The sequence below is a fragment of the Triticum dicoccoides genome, chromosome 6A, assembly GCF_002162155.2.
Source record: "Triticum dicoccoides isolate Atlit2015 ecotype Zavitan chromosome 6A, WEW_v2.0, whole genome shotgun sequence".
NCBI classification, from domain to species: domain Eukaryota; kingdom Viridiplantae; phylum Streptophyta; class Magnoliopsida; order Poales; family Poaceae; genus Triticum; species Triticum dicoccoides.
The window spans coordinates 474,032,684-474,040,954 of record NC_041390.1 but is presented as its reverse complement, the minus strand read 5'-3'; positions in this window follow the sequence as shown (position 1 = coordinate 474,040,954).

Sequence of the window (8,271 nt, the reverse complement as noted above, 5' to 3'; positions counted from 1 at the left end):
GCTTTCGGTTTACGAGGGTGCGTGGACAACACTCTCCCCTATCGTTGTTATGCATCACCATGATCTTGCGTGTGCGTAGGAATTTTTTTGAAATTACTATGTTCCCCAACAGTGGCATCCGAGCCTGGTTTTATGCGTAGATGTCATATGGACGAGTAGAACACAATTGAGTTGTGGGCGATATAAGTCATACTGCTTACCAGCATGTCATACTTTGGTTCGGTGGTATTGTTGGATGAAGCGGCTCGGACCGACATTATGCGTACGCTTACGCGAGACTAGTTCTACCGACGTGCTTTGCACACAGGTGGCTGGCGGGTGTCAGTTTCTCCAACTTTAGTTGAACCGAGTGTGGCTACGCCTGGTCCTTGCGAAGGTTAAAACAACACCAACTTGACAAACTATCGTTGTGGTTTTGATGCATAGATAAGAACGGTTCTTGCTCAGCCCGTAGCAGCCACGTAAAACTTGCAACAACAAAGTAGAGGACGTCTAACTTGTTTTTGCAGGGCATGTTGTGATGTGATATGGTCAAAGCATGATGCTAAATTTTATTGTATGAGATGATCATGTTTTGTAACCGAGTTATCGGCAACTGGCAAGAGCCATATGGTTGTCGCTTTATTGTATGCAATGCAATCGCCCTGTAATGCTTTACTTTATCACTAAGCGGTAGCGATAATCGTAGAAGCATAAGATTGGCGAGACGACAACGATACTATCATGGAGATCAAGGTGTCACGCCGGTGACGATGATGATCATGACGGTGCTTCGGAGATTGAGATCACAAGCACAAAATGATGATGGCAATATCATATCACTTATATTGATTGCATGTGATGTTTATCTTTTACGCATCTTATCTTGCTTTGATTGACGGTAGCATTATAAGATGATCTCTCACTAAATTTCAAGATAAAAGTGTTCTCCCTGAGTATGCACCGTTGCCAAAGTTCGTCGTGCCCAGACACCACGTGATGATCGGGTGTGATAAGCTCTACGTCCATCTACAACGGGTGCAAGACAGTTTTGCACACGCAGAATACTCAGGTTAAACTTGACGAGCCTAGCATATGCAGATATGGCCCCGGAACACTGAGACCGAAAGGTCGAGTGTGAATCATATAGTAGATATGATCAACATAGTGATGTTCACCATTGAAAGCTACTCCATTTCACGTGATGATCGGTTATGGTTTAGTTGATATGGATCACGTGATCACTTAGAGGATTAGAGAGATGTCTATCTAAGTGGGACTTCTTAAGTAATATGATTAATTGAACTTAAACTTATAATGAACTTAGTACATGATAGTATCTTGCTTGTCTATGTTGATTGTAGATAGATGGCCCATGTTGCTGTTCCGTTGAATTTTAATGCGTTCCTTGAGAAAGAAAAATTGAAAGATGATGGTAGCAATTACACAGACTGGGTCCGTAACTTGAGGATTATCCTCATTGCTGCATAGAAGAGTTATGTCCTGGAAGCACCGCTAGGTGTACCACCTGCGCCAGCAACTTCAGACATTGTGAATGCCTGGCAGTCACGTGTTGATGACTACTCGATAGTTCAGTGTGCCATGCTTTACGGCTTAGAACCGGGACTTCAATGACGTTTTGAACGTCATGAAGCATATGAGATGTTCTAGGAGTTGAAGTTAATATTTCAAAAGAATGCCTGGATTGAGAGATATGAAGTCTCCAATAAGTTCTATAGCTGCAAGATGGAGAAGAATAGTTCTGTCAGTGAGCATATACTCAAGATGTCTGGGTACTGCAATCACTTGATTCAACTGGAAGTTAATCTTCTGGATGATAGCGTCATTAACATAATTCTTCAATCACTACCACCAAGCTACAAAAGCTTCATGATGAACTATAACATGCAAGGGATGGATAAGACGATTCCTGAGCTCTTCGCAATGCTAAAGGCTGCGGAGGTAGAAATCAAGAAGGAGCATCAAGTGTTGATGGTCAATAAGACCACTAGATTCAAGAAAAAGGGCAAAGGGAAGAAGAAGGGGAACTTCAAGAAGAACAACAAACAAGTTGTTGCTCAAGAGAAGAAACCTAAGTCTGGACCTAAGCCTGAGACTAAGTGCTTCTACTGCAAGCAGACTGGTCACTTGAAGCGGAACTGCCCCAAGTATTTGGCGGATAAGAAGGATGGCAAGGTGAACAAAGGTATATGTGATATACATGTTATTGATGTGTACCTTACCAGAGCTCGTAGTAGCACCTGGGTGTTTGATACTGGTTCTGTTGCTAATATTTGCAACTCGAAATAGGGACTATGGATTAAGTGAACACTGGCCAAGGACGAGGTGATGATGCGCGTGGGAAACGGTTCCAAAGTCGATGCAATCGCCGTCGGCACGCTACCTCTACATCTACCTTCGGGATTAGTATTAGACCTAAATAATTGTTATTTGGTGCCAACATTGAGCATGAACATTATATCTGGATCTTGTTTGATGCGAGATGGTTATTCATTTAAATCAGAGAATAATGGTTGTTCTATTTATATAAGTAATATCTTTTATGGTCATGCACCCTTGAAGAGTGGTCTATTTTTGATGAATCTCGATAATAGTGATACACATATTCATAATGTTGAAGCCAAAAGATGCAGAGTTGATAATGATAGTGCAACTTATTTGTGGCACTGCCGTTTAGGTCATATCGGTGTAAAGCGCATGAAGAAACTCCATACTGATGGACTTTTGGAACCACTTGATTATGAATCACTTGGTACTTGCGAATCGTGCCTCATGGGCAAGATGACTAAAACACCGTTCTCCGGAACTATGGAGCAAGCAACTGATTTATTGGAGATTATACAAACTGATATATGTGGACCAATGAATATTGAGGCTCGCGGCGGGTATCGTTATTTTCTCACCTTAACAGATGATTTAAGCAGATATGGGTATATCTACTTAATGAAACATAAGTCTGAAACATTTGAAAAGTTCAAAGAATTTCATAGTGAAGTTGAAAATCATCATAACAAGAAAATAAAGTTTCTATGATCTGATCGTGGAGGAGAATATTTGAGTTACGAGTTTGGTCTACATTTGAAACAATGCGGAATAGTTTCGCAACTCATGCCACCCGGAACACCACAACGTAATGGTGTGTTCGAACGTCGTAATCGTACTTTACTAGATATGGTGCGATCTATGATGTCTCTTACTGATTTACCGCTATCATTTTGGGGTTATGCTTTAAAGACGGCCGCATTCATGTTAAATAGGGCACCATTGAAATCTGTTGAGACGCCGCCTTATGAATTGTGGTTTGGCAAGAAACCAAAGTTGTCGTTTCTTAAAGTTTGGGGCTGCGATGCTTATGTGAAAAAGCTTCAACCTGATAAGCTCGAACCCAAATCGGAGAAATGTGTCTTCATAGGATACCCAAAGGAGACTATTGGGTACACCTTCTATCACAGATCCGAAGGCAAGACATTCATTGCTAATAATGGATCATTTCTAGAGAAGGAGTTTCTCTTGAAAGAAGTGAGTGTGAGGAAAGTAGAACTTGATGAGGTAACCATACTTGCTCCCTTATTGGAAAGTAGTTCATCACAGAAACCGGTTCCTGTGACGTCTATACCAATTAGTGAGGAAGTTAATGATGATGATCATGAAACTTCAGATCAAGTTGTTACTGAACCTCGTAGGTCAACCAGAGTAAGATCCGCACCAGAGTGGTACGGTAATCATGTTATGGAGGTTATGTTACTAGACCATGACGAACCTACGAACTATGAAGAAGCGATGGTGAGCCCAGATTCCGAAAAATGGCTTGAGGCCATGAAATCTGAGATGGGATCCATGTATGAGAACATAGTGTGGACTTTGGTTGACTTGCCCAATGATCGGCAAGCCATTGACGCTGACGGTAATATTACTGTCTATAAAGCTCGACTTGTTGCGAAAGGTTTTCAACAAGTTCAAGGGATTGACTACGATGAGACCTTCTCACCCGTAGCGATGCTTAAGTCTCTCTGAATCATGTTAGCAATTGCCGCATTTTATGATTATGAAATTTGGCAAATGGATGTAAAAACTGCATTCCCGAATGGATTTCTGGAAGAAGAGTTGTATATGATGCAACCGGAAGGTTTTGTCGATCCAAAGGGAGCTAACAAAGTGTGCAAGCTCTAGCGATCCATTTATGGACTGGTGCAAGCCTCTCGGAGTTGGAACAAACGTTTTGATAGTGTGATCAAAGCATTTGGTTTTGTACAAACTTTTGGAGAAGCTTGTATTTACAAGAAAGTGAGTGGGAGCTCTGTAGCATTTCTGATATTATATGTGGATGACATATTGCTGATTGGAAATGATATAGAATTTCTGGATAGCATAAAGGGATACTTGAATAAGAGTTTTTCAATGAAAGACCTCGGTGAAGCTGCTTATATATTGGGCATCAAGATCTATAGAGATAGATCAAGACACTTAATTGGACTTTCACAAAGCACATACCTTGACAAAGTTTTTAAGAAGTTCAAAATGGATCAAGCAAAGAAAGGGTTCTTGCCTGTGTTACAAGGTGTGAAGTTGAGTAAGACTCAATGCCCGACCACTGCAGAAGATAGAGAGAAGATGAAAGAAGTTCCCTATGCTTCAGCCATAGGCTCTATCATGTATGCAATGTTGTGTACCAGACCTGATGTGTGCCTTGCTATAAGTCTAGCAGGGAGGTACCAAAGTAATCCAGGAGTGGATCACTGGACAGCGATCAAGAACATCCTGAAATACCTGAAAAGGACTAAGGATATGTTTCTCGTTTATGGAGGTGACAAAGAGCTCATTGTAAATGGTTACGTTGATGAAAGCTTTGACACTGATCCAGACGATTCTAAATCGCAAACCTGATACATGTTTACATTGAATGGTGGAGCTGTCAGTTGGTGCAGTTCTAAACAAAGCGTCGTGGCGGGATCTACGTGTGAAGCGGGGTACATATCTGCTTCGGAAGCAGCAAATGAAGGAGTCTGGATGAAGGGGTTCATATCTGATCTAGGTGTCATACCTAGTGCATCGGGTCCAATGAAAATCTTTTGTGACAATACTGGAGCAATTGCCTTGGCGAAGGAATCCATATTTCACAAGAGAACCAAGCACATCAAGAGATGCTTCAATTCCATCCGGGATCTAGTCCAGGTGGGAGACATAGAAATTTGCAAGATACATACGGATCCGAATGTTGCAGACCCGTTGACTAAGCCTGTTCCACGAGCAAAACATGATCAGCACCAAGACTCCATGGGTGTTAGAATCATTACTATGTAATCTAGATTATTGACTCTAGTGCAAGTGGGAGACTGAAGGAAATATGCCCTAGAGGCAATAATAAAGTTATTATTTATTTCCTTATATCATGATAAATGTTTATTATTCATGCTAGAATTGTATTAACCGGAAACATAATACTTGTGTGAATACATAGACAAACAGAGTGTCACTAGTATGCCTCTACTTGACTAGCTCGTTGATCAAAGATGGTTATGTTTCCTAGCCATAGACATAAGTTGTCATTTGATTAACGGGATCACATCATTAGGACAATGATGTGATTGACTTGACCCATTCGGTTAGCATTAGCACTCGATTGCTTAGTATGTTGCTATTGCTTTCTTCATGACTTATACATGTTCCTATGACTAAGATTATGCAACTCCCGTTTACCGGAGGAACACTTTGTGTGCTACCAAACGTCACAACATAACTGGGTGATTATAAAGGTGCTCTACAGGTGTCTCCGAAGGTACTTGTTGGGTTGGCGTATTTGGAGATTAGGATTTGTCACTCCGATTGTCGGAGAGGTATCTCTGGGTCCACTCGGTAATGCACATCACTTAAGCCTTGCAATCATTGAAACTAATGAGTTAGTTGCGGGATGATGTATTACGAAACGAGTAAAGAGACTTGTCGGTAACGAGATTGAACTAGGTATTGAGATACCGACGATCGAATCTCGGGCAAGTAACATACCGATGACAAAGGGAACAACATATGTTGTTATGCGATCTGAACGATAAAGATCTTCATAGAATATCCGATAAAGATCTTCATAGAATATGTGGGAGCCAATATGAGCATCCAGGTTCCGCTATTGGTTATTGACCGGAGATGTGTCTCGGTCATGTCTACATAGTTCTCGAACCCGTAGGGTCCGCACGCTTAAAGTTTCGATGACAGTTATGTTATGAGTTTATGGGTTTTGATGTACCGAAGGTTGTTCGGAGTCCCGGATGTGATCACGGACATGACGAGGAGTCTCGAAATGGTCGAGACATGAAGATTGATATATTGGAAGCCTATATTTGGATATCGGAAATGTTCCGGGTGAAATCGGGATTTTACCGGAGTACCGAGGGGTTACCGGAACCCCCCGGGGGCTTAATGGGCCATAGTGGGCCTTAGTAGAGAAGAGGAGAGGCGGCTAGGGCAGGGCCGCGCGACCCTCCCCTTCTAGTCCGAATAGGACTAGGAGAGAGGGATGCCCCCCCTTTCCTTCTTATCTCCCTCCTCTTTCCCCCTTCTCCTAATCCAACAAGGAAGGGAGGGAGTCCTACTCCGGGAGTAGGACTCCTCCAGGCGCGCCTCCTCCTGGCCGGCCGCACCTCCCCCCTTGCTCCTTTATATACAAGGGCAGGGGGCACCCAGAGGCACAACAATTGATTTGATATTTTAGCCGTGTGCGGTGCCCCCCTCCACCATAGTCCACCTCGATAATACGGTAGCGGTGCTTAGGCAAAGCCCTGCATCGGTAGAACATCATCATCATCACCACGCCGTCGTGCTGACGAAACTCTCCCTCAACACTCGGCTGGATCGGAGTTCGAGGGATGTTATCGGGCTGAACATGTGCTGAACTCGGAGGTGTCGTGTGTTTGGTACTTGATCGGTCGGATCGTGAAGACGTACGACTACATCAACCGCGTTGTGCTAACGCTTCCGCTTTCGGTTTACGAGGGTACGTGGACAACACTCCCCCCTCTCGTTGCTATGCATCACCATGATCTTGCGTGTGCGTAGGAATTTTTTTGAAATTACTATGTTCCCCAACATTGTCTCCTACTGGATTGATACCATGGTTCTCAAATTGAGGGAAATACTTATCTCTACTTTGCTGCATCATCCTTTTCTCTTCAAGGAAAAAACCAATGCAAGCTCAAGAAGTAGCAGCTGTCTACGCCACCACGGCACCACACAACTCCACCATCCTGCACATATCCATTCACACGCGCCCGTCGCCGAACCTTTGCAGCGCCATGCCACCGGGGTTCGTCGCCAGCCTTGCTGTGAATGCGACACCGTTCCTCCGCTTGTCCCGTCCAACCAGCATTAGCTCCAAAATTATGCCCCCAGGAGGGACAACGACATCGAAGGTGTCATCATCTTCCGATCCGGTAGATCCAGATCTAGGGTTTTCCTCGGAGCATCATGAGCGGGGTGCCACGACCTGCAACAACGACGCCTCAAGAAGGGAACACCGTCATAGACGCCGCCATCGTTCGCCATGACCGAAGTCGGCGCCATTTTCACCGGAAGTCACGTCTCCCCGAACTCACAGCTGGGTGGAACCGAACAGAGCCTCGTCGTGGAGACGAGGGCCGCCGCCAGCATGTCGGCAGGGAGCCTCCAACCGCCCCTCACCGGTCCTTCTCGCGCCACCAGCCGAGCAATGCCAAACTGAAACGGATCTGGACAGGATGCCAGATCCACAGCCATCAAAGCCATCCATCTGCACGCAGCCGCCACACCGCCGGCCATGGAGGCTCCAATCGCCGCCGCACGGCAGGGTCGCCTCCCGTGTCGTCTGCAACCCCCTGGATCCAGATCGGGCTAGATCCTGATCTAGATCGGCAGCGGTGCAGGCACGTCCCTCCACTGTGAGGTACTCCAGGCCGCTGCCCACCCGCGCTGGCACAGGGGCACTAAGAGCCGCCGTCCTCGACGCACCCCACGCAGGCACGCTGCCCTGGCGCGAGGATGCCGCCCCGCCGCAGCACCCACGAGCGAGGAGGAAAAAGGCCCCACCGTCGCCGACGTGAACCAGGCGTTGCCCGGCCACGCCTTCTGGCGGCGGCGAGGGAGGAGTGCGGGGGAGATGGAGACCGGCGGGGGCGACGGGGGAGCCCTCCGAGTCGCCTACAGGTGCCACACAATGCTTTGTCCTTCACTAAAATATATACTATAAGTGTCGATCCGGCCCATGTCCTAGTCATATTTGCAGCATTACCAGCAGCGAAGGCA